The sequence below is a fragment of the Triticum dicoccoides genome, chromosome 7A, assembly GCF_002162155.2.
Source record: "Triticum dicoccoides isolate Atlit2015 ecotype Zavitan chromosome 7A, WEW_v2.0, whole genome shotgun sequence".
Classification (NCBI taxonomy): domain Eukaryota; kingdom Viridiplantae; phylum Streptophyta; class Magnoliopsida; order Poales; family Poaceae; genus Triticum; species Triticum dicoccoides.
The window spans coordinates 710,466,137-710,481,213 of NC_041392.1; the positions used below are offsets into that span (position 1 = coordinate 710,466,137).

Genomic DNA, 15,077 nt, shown 5'->3' on the forward strand with positions numbered 1-15,077 from the left:
CGGGGGGCGGCGGCAGGGTCGCCGGCGGAAGGCCCGACAGGGAGAGGGCGGGGGGAGGCGACGGCGGCGCCGTGGCGGCGGCGGTGGAGTCGCCCGCAGAGTCGCCCGCGGAATCGCCCGAGACCGCCATCAGCTCGCCCGCAGAATACCCCCTTAAGGCCTAGGTGAGATGGATATTTGGTTTACTGTTACCTGACCATTCTAAAGAGTACATGTAGATTTTTAGCTTCGATTTCTGTTGTACATGAACCTTGCTTCTCTGTTTGCTGTCTGTTCATTGTTACAAAAACAGTGAGCCTGAGATGATGGCGCGCGGTCGACTGAAACTGTTTTTTTTTTCAGTCGCTCGACAGATAGTCACCCCACCCCATATAGCATAATATATGCATGCTCAGGCATCTCTCTCAACTGGTACTTGTTTATGTATCTTAGATGTCTTCAAGGTCTGTGTACATATTGATCCTGTAGCCTAGCTAGCCTTCTCTTAGTTGATTCCCTTTCATGGTTAACGACCGCCAAAGTTGCTCTTTTATGTTGTGTTGCAGTGTTGTGCTGTTAAAGCAAGAAGATTTTTGTTGCACTTGCCATGAATACCGGCCCCCTCAAGGCCTAGGTGAGATGGATGGTTGATTTCCTGACCACTATATATGACCATTGTAAAGAGTACACATGATGATTTTTCGTTTTGATTTCTGTTGTATATAAACCTTGTTTCTCTGTTTGCTGTTTGTTCATTGTTCGCCAGAAACAGTGAGCTTGCGTTCAGCTAATTAATTACTTCAGCATTGTGATACAACTGAACATGACGAGGAAAGAGAAAAAACTAGAAACATGAGAACACGACTAATGCCGATATCATAAACCACCAATAGATTGGGAAATTAGCTGTTACAGGCCATGTCAAACTTGAAATTCTATGTAAACAGAGTAAAGTACCATGCGTATGCCATGCTTAACGGCCAATAAAGTAGCCGTGTATTTTTTTTTTACCCCGCAAAAAAAAATACACGGCTACTTTATTGGGCACATTCAGCAAAGCAGGACGGTGCATTAATCAAATCATATTGTCAGCACTAATTAAGGAGCAAAGTAGAACCATGGCCGACCTGAATCCTGTCTTCACGTGACGACCCAACAACCCTGTTTCTCCGGCGAGTCATCCACCGCCGAATAGAAAATGACATACTATATCCCGCGTCTTCTGTGTTTCTCCACACTACCCTAGCCTCACACCAGATCTGAGAGCTCCAAGCCGCCGCTCACCTCCCCCCTGGCCCCCTCCCTCACACTCACCTCGCCGGCGGCGCTCACACCTGCAGCTGCAGGGTCTATGTGCCTATAGACCCTGCAGACTAGCTAGCCTTCTCTCCCCAACGCTTGTAATGGCGGATCCTGTTAGCATTAGTGCTGCTGTAGGATGGGGCGTCACCGCAGTAGGCTGGCTCGCCTCGCCCATTATTCCTAGGCTCCTCAACAAAGCTTTCACCCTCCTTGACTTTAACGCCACGGAAAAGCTGAAGATAATTGATACGCAAGTTTTACAACTGCAGCGGGTGATGGAAGTAGTCGATGAGAGCACTTACAGGGCTCGGTTGGAGCCACTGTTAGACAAGCTTAGGTCTGCTCTCTATGAGGCTGAAGACATCTTGGATGATGTTGAGTATCAGCGCCTCAAGGAGCAGACCCGAGATGCCAAGTCATCCGGCAGTAAGATGGATTCGCTGAAGAAGATTCTTCTGTCTGCCATGCCGAGATCCCTCCTAAAAGATAAGGTATTTCCCTGCCTTCATGTTTGGATGTGTTCATCTTTTTGTGCCACATAGATATATGACTATAGCTGCCAATAATAATACATTCTCACTTGTTTGCCACAATTATGTAATCTAGATGTGAAGATCTTAAAATGCAGTAAGATATACGACACAGGTTGTTAGAAAAAACTAGGATTAGTTACTTTGGAGCCAAATGAATCAAGAGTGTATATAGTATTTTCTTAAGAGTAATTAGCCCAATTATCAGGAATAATAAAAGATTGTCACACTCTTCCACTAGCTAGCAGTCTTCCACAAGTTCCTCTTCCCTGTGTAGCCCTGACAGCACAACTTTTGGTGTTTGGTCCTTTCCCGACGAGACAACAATGCCTCTTGGTGCACTCTTCTTCATACATGATGCATGATTTGTGTTACTTGATGCAGAGCCTGAGGTCCCTCTCCTTTCTAAAAAGTAAAAACTCTCCTTCATACGGTAGTGTAGAGTAGCACTGCCATCATCTACATTACCACTTGCTCCTTCTTTTACTAGATCTTTCTTTCCTCTCCCCAAGCCCAATCTAGAGGAGCATGAGAAGCAACAGGCAACAGCGGTATGAAGGAATCGATTTATTTGCAACAATCAGTTAGATATGTCCAGTCTGAGTCCGAGTAGTACTAGTTTGAGTTAGTTTCCATGTACGTGTGTGGGCTTATGTTACTCCGGTTAGAAATGCTTTGCTTGTATGGTATTAGGAATTGGTATTCGAGTAGAATTTGAGTTGGCATAGACAATAGCCTGAAAATATATGAAAATCGATAAGAGAAAAATTACGAGGCATGATACATGCCTCTAATTTCGGGTTACTGCATTCGTGTGCTAACAAAGTGCTATTTGGTTTTTGCAGGAGAGTGGTATGTCAAAAGTGGAATTGAAGAAGAGCCTAGAGAAGATAGAAAGTGCTATAAATGATGCATGTGAAGTTTTGAAACAACTGAACTTGCCAGGTGGATGTAATGATGATGGGAGTCGAGCTGTTGCTACCAATTCACGCCGAGCAGTCACTACAGCAGCCCCTGCGATAGGAGTAATTGGCCGGGATCAGGATCGTGACAAGATCATCGCAATGCTTCATGAGAAGGAAGACCATTGTCAAGCAAATACTATTAGTGATACATGCTATTCTGTAATTGGCATTCATGGCATGGCTGGGTCAGGGTGTCAAACACCATATTGTGTACGTGACAAGGCTGCCGCACCATATCTTGCGCCATATCTTGCTATGCATATCTTGGTAGTTTGGTTAGGTAGTTAGCTAGAGTTTATCTTCTCTTTGTAATCTTATCTCTATCTAGCTTCTTCTCCAAGATGTAATCTAAACTATATGCGCTATCAGGGAGGTGCGCCCCTGCCTATAAACACGTACGGCGTCCCCTCGAGTTGAGGTACGACGCTTTCCGCCATCGCACATGGTAATCAGAGCCCTTCTCTTCCACAACGTGTAAACCCTAAAACTCCATCCAGTGCAAACCATGTCGTCCTCCTCCGGTGCCTCCCAGACTAGCCTCAACGGCCAAGTCACGGAGAGGCTCTCCGGCACCAACTACGTCCTCTAGCGCGCACAGATCACGCCGCAACTGAGGGGCGCGGGCGTCTTCGGCTACGTCGACGGCGCTACACCAGAGCCGGCCAGGATCCTCCCCACCAAGGACAAAGATGGGAAGGAATCAACTGTGCCGAACCCTCTCCACGCCATCTGGGTGCGAGAGGACCAGCAGGTGCTCGGGTACCTGCTGAACAACCTCACCAAGGAGGTGCTCATGCAGGTGACCGCGATCACCACGGCACGCGAGCTCTGGACGGCACTGTCGGGGATGTTCTCCTCGCAGTCGCTCAGTCGCGTCAACAACATTAGAACCTCTCTGGTGAACGCGCAAAAGGGTAACAAGACCGTCGCCACCTACTTCCCCGAGATGCGCGGCTTCACCGATGAGCTGGCCGCCGCCGGGAAGCCTCTCCAGGACGATGAACTCGTCTCCTACATCCTCCACGGCCTCGACATGGATTACCAGCCACTCGTCTCCGCCCTCGACGCCCGAACCTCCCCGGTATCCCTCGATGAGCTCTTTTCAATGCTTAGTAACTTTGATCAGAGGGTGGCACAGTACCAGGGATCAGGCGGCTTCAAGTCGTCCGCTAACGCTCCCGTTATCGTGGCCCGCCTCGCTCCAAGGGCAAGCAAGGGAGCGGCGGCAGCAGCGGCGGGTCCAACTCCCGCGGACGGACCAACTCCACCAACACTAGGGGCCACCGCGGCGGGTCTTCCAGATCGCGCCCGGACGCGGTACGCTGCCAGATCTGCGGCAAGCCGGGCCACACGGCAAGGGATTGCTGGTATCGGTTTGATGAGGACGAGGCTTCCTCTGAAGATGAAGAAAAGATCACTGCTGCTGCTGATGGCTCATACGGTGTAGATACCAACTGGTATCTTGACAGCGGTGCGACAAATCATCTCACTGGCGAACTAGAGAAGGTCACGCTTAAGGAGAAGTATCATGGCAAGGACCAGATCCACACCGCAAGCGGTGCAGGTATGAGGATACGTCACATTGGTCATTCCGTTTTTCGTACCCCATGTAAACAGTTTCATCTTAGGAAAATCTTGCATGTTCCTAGCACCGACAAGAATCTTCTATCTGTCCATCATATCACCCTTGACAATCATGTTTATATTGAGTTTCACCCCTTCTTCTTTTTGATCAAGGATCAGGTCACGAGGAAAACTCTCTATCGAGGTAGATGCGTTTGGGGCCTCTATCCGTTGATTCTGAAGCTTCGAAGATACAATAAACAAGCTTGTGGTGCTATCAAGCTTTCAGTCACAAGATGGCACGACCGTTTAGGGCATGCATCATTTTCCTTAGTTGACCATTTACTTAAAAAGAATAAGCTCCCGTTTGTTGGTGAGCGCAATGTTGAAACCATTTGTGACTCTTGTCAGAAAGCAAAAAGTCATCAACTTCCTTATCCTGTGTCCACCAGTGTTTCTACTCAACCTTTGCAGTTGATTTTTTCCGATGTGTGGGGTCCTGCCCCAAGCTCCGTTGGTAGACATCCATACTACTTTGGCTTTATTGATGACAATAGCAAGTTTTCCTGGCTTTACCTTCTTAAAAAAGGTCAGATGTGTTCCAAGTCTTTAAAAAATTTCAGGCGCTTGTTGAACGCCAATTTGACAGAAAAAATCTTGCTGTCCAATCAGACTGGGGAGGAGAATACGAAAAGTTGAACTCCTTTTTCCAAACACTAGGAATTTCTCATCATGTGTCATGTCCTCACGCTCACCAACAAAACGGGTCGGCAGAACGTAAGCATAGGCACATTGTTGAGGTTGGTCTTGCTCTCTTGGCCGGAGCTTCGATGCCCTTAAAATTCTGGGATGAAGCGTTCCTTACTGCCGTTCACATCATCAACAAGCTACCTAGTCGAGTTATCAACAATGAAACTCTCATAGAACGACTTCTCCACACAAAACCAGATTATAAATCTCTTCGTGTGTTTGGATGTGCCTGCTGGCCGAATCTTCGCCCTTACAAGAATCGCAAGCTTATGTTTCGCTTCAAACAGTGTGCGTTTCTTGGGTATAGTGCTCAGCACAAAGGTGTCAAGTGCTTGGACATCTCTACTGTCGTGTCTACATCTCTAGAGATGTTGTTTTCGATGAAACAAAATTTCCTTTTGCTGATCTACATCCTAACGCCGGTGCCTTACTTCGCAAAGAATTTCTTCTTCTTCCACGTCACCTCTCTAGTTATGATCAAGGGGGGCACGATAATAATGGTAATGATCCTTTGTTGACTAACCCTCATAACCATCTGCATGAGTTCTGTGATGCTCCAGGAGATCGTAGTGGTGAAGAAAATGAAGAAAACAGCGAAGAAAATGAAGAAAACAGTGCAACGCACTGTCCATATCGCATGTGTCACGGTGGAGGGAGCAGATCTGCCTCGGGACCCGGAGCGCCAGCTGCGGCAGGCGAATCCGCCTCGGGATCCGGCGCACCAGCTGCGGCAGGCGAATCCGCCTCGGGATCCAACATGGCAGCAGCGGCAGGTGGATCCACCTCGGGTCCTGGGGCGACAGCATCCGGCACGCCGACAGCGACCGGCTCCGCGTGGGCCACGCGGCCAGGTGTGGCTGGCGGTAGCGGCTCCACCAGCCCGCGCCAATCAGGAACTGCCACGCGCCCTTCTCCCATCGGCCCGGTCGGCTCGCGTTTTGGCAGCCAACCGGTTGTTTACAAGCGGTGCGATCGACTGGCATGGGCCCGGCTGTGGCAGGCACAGATCTCTGCCAGCCCGTGACCGCTGGTCGGGTGGGATCTTCTGTGCCGGATTCGTCTTCAACGCTTCAGCCTCGAGCCACAGAAGATCACCCAGCTGCAGAACCTGCCAAAGCTGCCGACGCAGGCGGATCTACCTTGGATCTGGTGCAGGAGGATTCCGCCGGATCTTTTGTGGCACAGAATGATCCTGTTACATCACAGCGCCGCACACGATTGCAGTCAAGGGTAACTAAGCGAGTTAATTACAAGCACATAACAAAATATGGTATGATCTGTTCTACAGGTGAACCAGGTGAGCCCAACACACTTGAGGAGGCTCTTGATGATGAGAAGTGGAGAAAGGCAATGCATGAGGAATATGTGGCACTATAGAAAAATAAAACGTGGCATTTAGTTCCTCCAAGGAAAGGTAAAAATCTCATTGATTGCAAATGAGATTTTAGGATTAAAAGAAAGTCTGATGGAACAGTTGATCGCTACAAAGAAAGGCTAGTTGCTAAAGGTTTTAAACAAAGATATGGCATAGATTATGAGGACACCTTTAGTCCAGTTGTAAAAGCTGCAACCATTCGCCTTGTCCTATCTATTGCTGTTTCCAGGGGATGGAGTCTTCGACAGTTAGACGTTCAGAACGCGTTTCTTCACGGTGTTCTGGAAGAGGAGGTTTACATGAAACAACCTCCTGGGTTTGAAAACAAACATGCACCCTCTCATGTATGCAGGCTTGATAAAGCATTGTATGGACTGAAGCAGGACCCTAGAGCATGGTATTCTCGTCTTAGCAAGAAGATGCAAATGCTTGGCTTTGTTCCTTCAAAGTCTGACACTTCATTGTTTATTTACAATAAGTCCAATACATCAATATTTGTTCTTATATATATTGATGATATTATTGTCACAAGTTCATCTGATGAGGCAATAACAGGACTATTGAAGGACTTAAGTACTGAGTTTGCTCTAAAGGATCTTGGGGACTTGCACTATTTCCTAGGGATTGAAGTAAAGAAGCACAAGGATGGACTTCATCTCTCCCAGGAAAAGTATGGAAATGATTTGGTAAGAAAAGCTGGGTTGCAAGGCTGTAAACCCACCACTACTCCTTTGTCTAGTACAGAAAAACTATCTCTCACAGAAGGAAAACCCTTGAGCTCAGAAGACAGCACAAGATACAGAAGCCTAGTGGGTGCGCTTCAATATTTAACTCTCACACGGCTTGATATTTCCTTTGCTGTCAACAAGGTGTGTCAATTCCTTCATGCACCAACCACAGTTCATTTGACTGCTGCAAAACGTATAGTCAGATATGTGAAAGATACTATGAGCATTGGCCTTAATTTTAGCAAGTCATCTTCCACTCTTGTTAGTGCATTCTCTGACTCAGATTGGGCAGGATGTTTGGATGATAGACACTCCACTGGTGGTTTTGCAGTGTTTCTTGGATCTAATCTAATATCCTGGTGTGCTAGAAAATAAGCTACTGTTTCCAGGTCTAGCACAGAGGCAGAGTATAATGCACTGGCTAATGCTACTGCAGATATCATATGGGTGCAATCCATTCTTAAGGAACTTGGTGTGAGAACTACTCAAGCTCCATGTCTGTGGTGTGACAATTTGGGTGCAACTTATCTCTCAGCAAATCCAGTTTTTCATGCAAGAACAAAACATATTGAAATAGATTTTCATTTTGTCAGAGAAAGAGTTGCTAATAAACTCTTAGATATCCGGTTCATACATTCCAAGGACCAAATTGCAGATGGGTTTACCAAAGCCTTGCCCATACGAAGCTTTGAGAACTTCAAGTATAATCTCAACTTGATGAAGTTGTGATTAAGGGAGGGTGTCAAACACCATATTGTGTACGTGACAAGGCTGCTGCACCATATCTTGCGCCATATCTTGCTATGCATATCTTGGTAGTTTGGTTAGGTAGTTAGCTAGAGTTTATCTTCTCTTTGTAATCTTATCTCTATCTAGCTTCTTCTCCAAGATGTAATCTAAACTGTATGCGCTATCAGGGAGGTGCGCCCCTGCCTATAAACACGTACGGCGTCCCCTCGGGTTGAGGTACGAACGCTTTCCGCCATCGCACACAGGGAAATCAACACTTGCACAGTGTGTTTATGATCGTGAGAAAAAGCGTAGGCAAGAGAAAAAGGAGGGCCATTTCGATATTGTCATATGGATTCATGTTTCTCAGGAAGTTAATTTGGATTCCATTTTTAGCGAGATGTTTGAGGGGGCTACAGGGAAAGCATGCGATAACTTTAATAGTCGTAATGTCCTGAAGGAAAAACTGGAGGATGAACTGCGTGGGAAACAGATTTTACTGGTACTGGATGATGTCTGGTACAACAGTAGGAATTCGGGAGACCGTGAAGAACTAAAAACGTTAATTTCTCCTCTGAATGTTGGAAAGGAAGGAAGCAGAATCTTGGTGACAAGTCGAACTGAAGCTGCATTAGTAGCTCTGGGTTCTGTCAAGGAGAGACGTATTCCCATATCTAACCTGGATGATGAAGTGTTCCTTGAAATGTTCATGCATTATGCGCTTCGGGATGCAAGGGTAAGTGACCATGATAGAAGAATACTTGAAATGATTGGAGAGGACATTGCGAAAAAGCTGAAGGGATCACCTCTAGCAGCCAGAACAGTGGGTTCACGGCTCCGTGGACACAAACTGTTGAGTTTTGGAGGAGTCAGAAAGATCGGGACCTTATGAATGACACGATGGGAGCTCTATGGTGGAGCTACCAGTATCTTGATGAGCAGGTCAGGCGATGCTTCGCTTACTGCAGTATTTTTCCCAGGCGGCATAAGTTGAGACGTGATGAGTTAGTAAAGTTGTGGGTGGCAGAAGGGTTTATAAAGACTAGTAAGCCTGAAGAGGAAATGGAAGATGTTGCTAAAAATTATTTTGATGAATTATTGTCGGCCTCATTTCTGCAATTAGGAGGGAAAGATTATGATGCACATGAGCGTGAGACTGATTACTTTACAATCCATGATCTGCTGTGTGATTTAGCAGATGAGGTTGCCGGAAGAGATTGCTTCAGGATAGAGAAAGACTTCACAGGAGAAGTTCCTCCTGGTGTCCGCTATCTTTTTGTTGGGACTTGTAATATGGAGATGCTTACTGAGAAGATATATCGGTTACAAAATTTGCGCACTCTCATCATTGATGGCTTGATAAAAGTTAAATCAGACAATCACAAAGCCTTCAAGAGTATGTTCGCTATGTTCACGAGGCTGACAAAATTGCGGGTACTGAAATTACATGTCGCGCTGCTTTATAAACACACATTCTCATTCCCAGATTCTATTGGTGATTGGAAGCATCTACGCTATTTTGCTTTCTGGGTGAAAGCAATGGACAAGCTAACTTTACCGGCCACCTTTAGCAAACTTTATCACATGCAGGTGGCAGATTTTCGTTTTTGTGGTAGTTTGACGTTTTCTAGTGGTGAAGACATGATGAGCCTAGTCAACTTGCGCCATGTAATCAGCAAAACAGATCTGGAATTTGCAAACGTTGGCAGGTTGATATGGCTCCAAACGCTACCATTCTTCAGATTTAGGAGGGAACGGGGTTACGACTTACGAGTCACATCAGCTGAAACACCTAAACAAGCTTCAGGGCAAGATGCTGATCTGCGGTCTTGAGAATGTTGAGAGCAAGGAGGAAGCTCTTGAAGTCAATCTTGCTGGCAAGGAAAAACTCACAGAATTGGTACTTCAATGGGGAAGTGGGAGTTGCAGTCCAGAAGTTCAAGCGGAGGTACTTGAGGGTCTTTGCCCATCGAAGTATCTTGAAATACTGGAAATCAGCCAATACGATGGTATGACGTTTCCAAATTGGATGATGAGTGAGCATAACGGCGGCCCAAAGAACCTGCAACAACTTAGATTCAACGGATGGAGCCAACAGGGACCTGGTCCTGACTTGGAGGCTTTCATTCATCTCCATTCGCTAGTTCTTTGGACTTGCAGCTGGGATGCCTTACCAGGCAACATGGAGCACCTCACAATGCTCAAGAAACTGACGATCGGATACTGCAAAAATATATGGTCACTTTCAAAACTGCCCAATTCTCTTGAGGAGTTTAAAGTTGAGGGCTGCAGCTGGGATGCCTTATCAGGCAACATGGAGCACCTCACATGGCTCAAGACACTGAAGATCGAGTCATGCAAGAATATACAGTCGCTTCCAACACTGCCCAAGTCTCTTGAGAAGATCAGATCCATGTATTGCAGCTGGGATGCCTTACCATGTAATATGGAGCACCTTACATCGCTCAAGATACTGAAGATCATTTTATGCCAGAATAAACGGCCGCTTCCAACACTGTCCAAGGCTCTTGAGCAGTTTACAGCTGCATGCTGCAGCTGGGATGCCTTACCAGGTAATATGGAGCACCTTACGTCCCTCAAGAAACTGAAGATCAAGGTATGCAAGAATATATGGCCGCTTCCAACTCTGCCCAACTCTCTTGAGGAGTTCACAGCTAGGGGCGGCAATCCTGAGTTCATGCAATCTTGTCTAACAATTGATGATCCAAATTGGAAAAAAATTATTTGCAAAGAGAACAATTTCTTAATGAAAAAATTCCATACGGAAGGTAAACAGTTAAATTCCTTTGATGTCTCCCCTTTGTATTTTGTGTTTGGTAAATATTATTCTAATTCTTAGTCAAAGATTTGTTACCATGTTCTGATTAGTTTGCTAACTATCAGATGCGAGTCCTTTTGCTTAGGATGGGAGCAGGAGGAGATGGAGTCGATACTGTTGACTTCCTGCCAAATCTATGGTTGGGTAGCCATTCCCAGGTCCACGCATGCTTCTTCGTTGGGTTTTACCTACTTTGGTTTGTTGATTCTTGTGTGTTTTGCGAGTGAAATGGTGCTGTGAGATCACTCTCGTAAACGACGGACAATGCTGAATGTTAATAATGTGGATTTATTAGTTTAATATGGAGCACCTTACATCCTTGCAGTGATGAACACTGGATTTATTAGTTGTGTACTATATACTGTATATGGCATGTAATAATGTGGAATGATGAACACTTGATGTATTTGTTTCTATATACTTATATGATTTGTAACACCGTGGAATGCATGATGAACCCAACTGTTTGATTCCTATCGTTTGTTAAACTTAGGATAGAATGATAATCGTCACTGAATTTGCTCGTTTCCTGTCGTTTGTAACATTGTGGAATGATAAACGCCACATTATTTGATTGCTACCATATCGTACGGTATGAGGTTACCAGATTGGGTGGAGCCAGCCGGGGGACCTGCTCCTGACATTGAGGTTTCCATTCACCTTCCGGGATTAAGGGAAACAAGTGCTTAACGGCTGATAATCGACAATGTAATGCTGTTTGAGCAGATACAAGTTTGAAGTTCCTTGGTATTGGAGGAATGATGGAACAGTTGATTGCCCTGGTACGTAATCAGCGTGTATTTTATTCATCCTCGAACAACATCATAACTCGGTTAGTTGGAAGAAGAAGAAAAGAATGCGACTTGCAAATATACATCTGCTAGCCTTACGATCGACACTTGTTGGTTGACTCAAACTGTTAATTTCATTGTCACATTCAGTTCTTACTTAGACAGGTACTCCCTCTGTAAACAAATATAAGAGCGTCAAACACTATTTTAGTGGTCCTGACGCTCTTATATTTCTTTACGGAGGGTGTAGCAGCCACATCCATGTTACAGTAAGCAAAGCTAGAAGTAGCATGAAAACAAGAACAACATACACATGACCACAGCAAGGTGAAAATTCTGTAGATTGTCACGCGCCATCTTCTTAGAAAAGGTCATCACATCTGATAGAACTCCGCGGTATCGAAAGAAAAATCACTCCGAACGCAGCAAGCTGATCTGATGACGAGTCCACTGAATCTGGGCAAGCAAGACAACAAAAAGCTCAGATAACACAGAAGATTTTCGGCCCAATCTGTGCATTTTAATTTAATAATTTTAAGAACTTGACAATATAGAAACTGTAGGTACCTAGGTAGTATCACATGAATAGGAAGAATAGTACAATACTAGAATGGTTGGGCGCGCTTTGCTGCGTCGTTGGTGTTGTTGGGTTTCTTCAAAAAATAATCACTTTGTTTCAAAATAGAAGGTGTATTACTTTTTTAAAAGTCGATAATTTTTAAGTTTGATCAAATTATTTTTTTATTTAATATTGTGGATGTTGATATTTTTTAACAAAACTAATACCCCTTATATTTTGACTTAAAGAAATTTGACTTTCAACAAAACTAATACCCCTTATATTTTGGAATTGATGAAATGTTTAGTTTGGCGGGTGGGGGAGATGGTACAGTCTATTTTATTTTTATTATAATGTGGTGATTTGGTGGGCCTCTTTCGTGGTATGATTCCATGGTATCCGCTAACCAACATATATTTATTTGGGGAAATTTCTATATTAGTGGTTGCATGTACTACTATATTGGTGCTACAAATCACATGGTGGCGCTTCTTTTTCACAGGGTGTGGGAGACCGCGCGGATTGATATATTTTTATAGGCCAGTTGTTGCTGATTGATTTGAACAATCATTGGCCTGGTCAAAATCGTAAACCAAATCGGAGAGCTTGAGAATCAAAATCGTAAACCAAATCGTAAACCTCAATTGAATGAAAGAGTTTGAAAATTAGGTAACATAGTGAATTAAAATAATTTAATGGGAGAGCTTGAGAAAGTGTTGACCTGGTCAAAATCGGTTCACCTAATTGTAAATTGAATACCTCAACTAATTGTGTGTCCTTAAAAATTAGGAAGCATAGTGTGTACTATAAAAGAATTCAATGAGAGAGCTTTGAGAAATTGTTGATCCAGTCAAAATCGGATTACCTAATTCTAATTGGAGACCTCAATTGAATGTTGGCTTTTTAAAACTAGGGAGCTTAGTGTTATAGAGAATTCATCTCAACTGAATTTGAAACATGTGACTGCAGGCAGACACTCACTTCAGCGTGCTTAGCATTGTAATTTGCAATACAAGCTCAGATATACAGCCGGACAGAGGAACGTGAACATGAAGGACCAGTCCTGAAAAACTCATACAGGATTGGTACCTTTCTTTTGCAGGACTTCATTTACTGACTAGGGGCCTAGCAGTATAGCAAACTTCTAACTACAGGAAATAAACTGGGGGTGTTGGTAGCCAGAACCAACACACTGGGCGATGTCTGCCATCCCACTACAAAAATGAGTCACAAGGATAGAAATACAAAACTCCTAAATCACACAGCAGATCATGAATTGTAAAGTAAGCAATCATATCATGATGTACAGGCACCTTTTCTTTCCCTCCTAGTTGCATAAATGAAGCCGACATCAATTCATCAAAGTTTTTTTTTTCAAAAAGGGGGTTGATCCCCGGCCAATTCATCAAAGTATTCCCGAGCAACATCTTCCATTTCTTCTTTAGCGCTACTAGTCTTTATAAACCCTTCTGCCACCCACAACTTAACTAACTCCTCACGTTTCAAAAGTTGTCCTCTGGGATAAATAATGCAGAAAAGCGAAGCATCGCCTGACCTGGCCATCAAGATACTGGTAGCTCCACCACAGAGCTCTCATCGTCTCATTCGTAAGGTCCCGATCTTTCTCTCTTATATCCAAATATCAAATTCTGGGTTTTTAAGTTTTCTTCGATCATGGACATCTACGCTTGCATCTCCAAGTGCATAATACATGAACATTTCAAGAAACAGCTCATCATCCAGGTCAGATATTGGAAATTTGGAATACATCTCTCTTTTACAGCACCCGTAGCTCATAATGCATCTTCAGTTCGACTAGTCAACAAGATTCTGCTTCCTGCCTTTCCAACATTTAGCGGAGTAAGCATTTTTCTTAGTTCCTTATGGTCTCTGATATTCCTATTATTGTATCAGATATCATTTAGAACCAACAAAATCTGTCTTACATGCAGTTCCTCCTCCAGATTTTCTTTTAGGACCTTACATCCCTCAAGAAACTGAAGATCAAGTTATGCAAGAACATACGGTCGCTTCCAACTCTGCCCAAGTTTCTTGAGGAGTTCACGGCCAGGGCCGGCAATCCCGAGTTCATGCAATGTTATCTAACAATTGATAATCCAAATTGGAAAAGATTATTTCCAAAGAGAACCATTTCTTAATTGAAAAAAATCCATACGGAAGGTAAACAGTTAAATTCCCTTGATGTCTTCCTTTTGTCTTTTGTGTTTGGTAAATACTATTGTAACTCTTAGCCATTAAGATTTCTTCTATGTACTGATTGGTTTGCTAATTGACAGATGCGAGTCCTTTTGCTTAGGATAGGAGCAGGAGGAGATGGAGTCAGAACTGTTGACTTCCTGCCAAATCTATAGCTGGGTCTGGGTAGCCATTTCCAGGTCCGCGTGTGCATCTTCGTTGGATTTTACCTACTTTGTTTTGTGAGTGAAATGCTACTGTGATCACTCTCGTAAACGACGGACAATGCAGAATGTTAATAATGTGGATTTATTAGTTCAATGTGGAGCACCTTACATCCTTGCAGTGATGAACACTGGATTTATTAGTTGTTTACATCCTTGCAATGATGAACACTGGAGTATATATATGGCATGTAATAATGTGGAATGACGAACACTGGTTGGATCTGCTTCCTATGTAGTATATGATTTGTAACACTGTCGAATGGATGATGAACCCAACCGTTTGATTCCTATCGTCGTTTGTTATACTTAGCACAGAATGATAAGGGTCACTGAATTTGCTCGTTTCCTGTCGTTTGTAACATAGTGGAATGATAAACGCCACATTATTTGATTGGTACCATGGTACGGTATGAGGTTACCAGATTGGGTGGAGCCAGCCGGGGGGATCCTGACATTGAGGCTTCCATTCGACTTCGGGGATTCAGGGAAATAAGTGCTTAACGGCTGATAATCGACAATGTAACGCTGTTTGAGCAGATACAAG

At 44.3% G+C, this 15,077-nt stretch overlaps 2 pseudogenes; one reads left to right on the forward strand and one right to left on the reverse strand.

The window, feature by feature from the left end:
* The window catches only part of LOC119333984, a 23,721-nt pseudogene extending 10,564 nt beyond the window's left edge, over positions 1–13,157 (forward strand).
* A 167-nt stretch (positions 13,158–13,324) lies between these two features.
* On the reverse strand, positions 13,325–14,262 carry LOC119333985 (annotated as a pseudogene).
* Between the last annotated feature and the right edge of the window lie 815 nt (positions 14,263–15,077).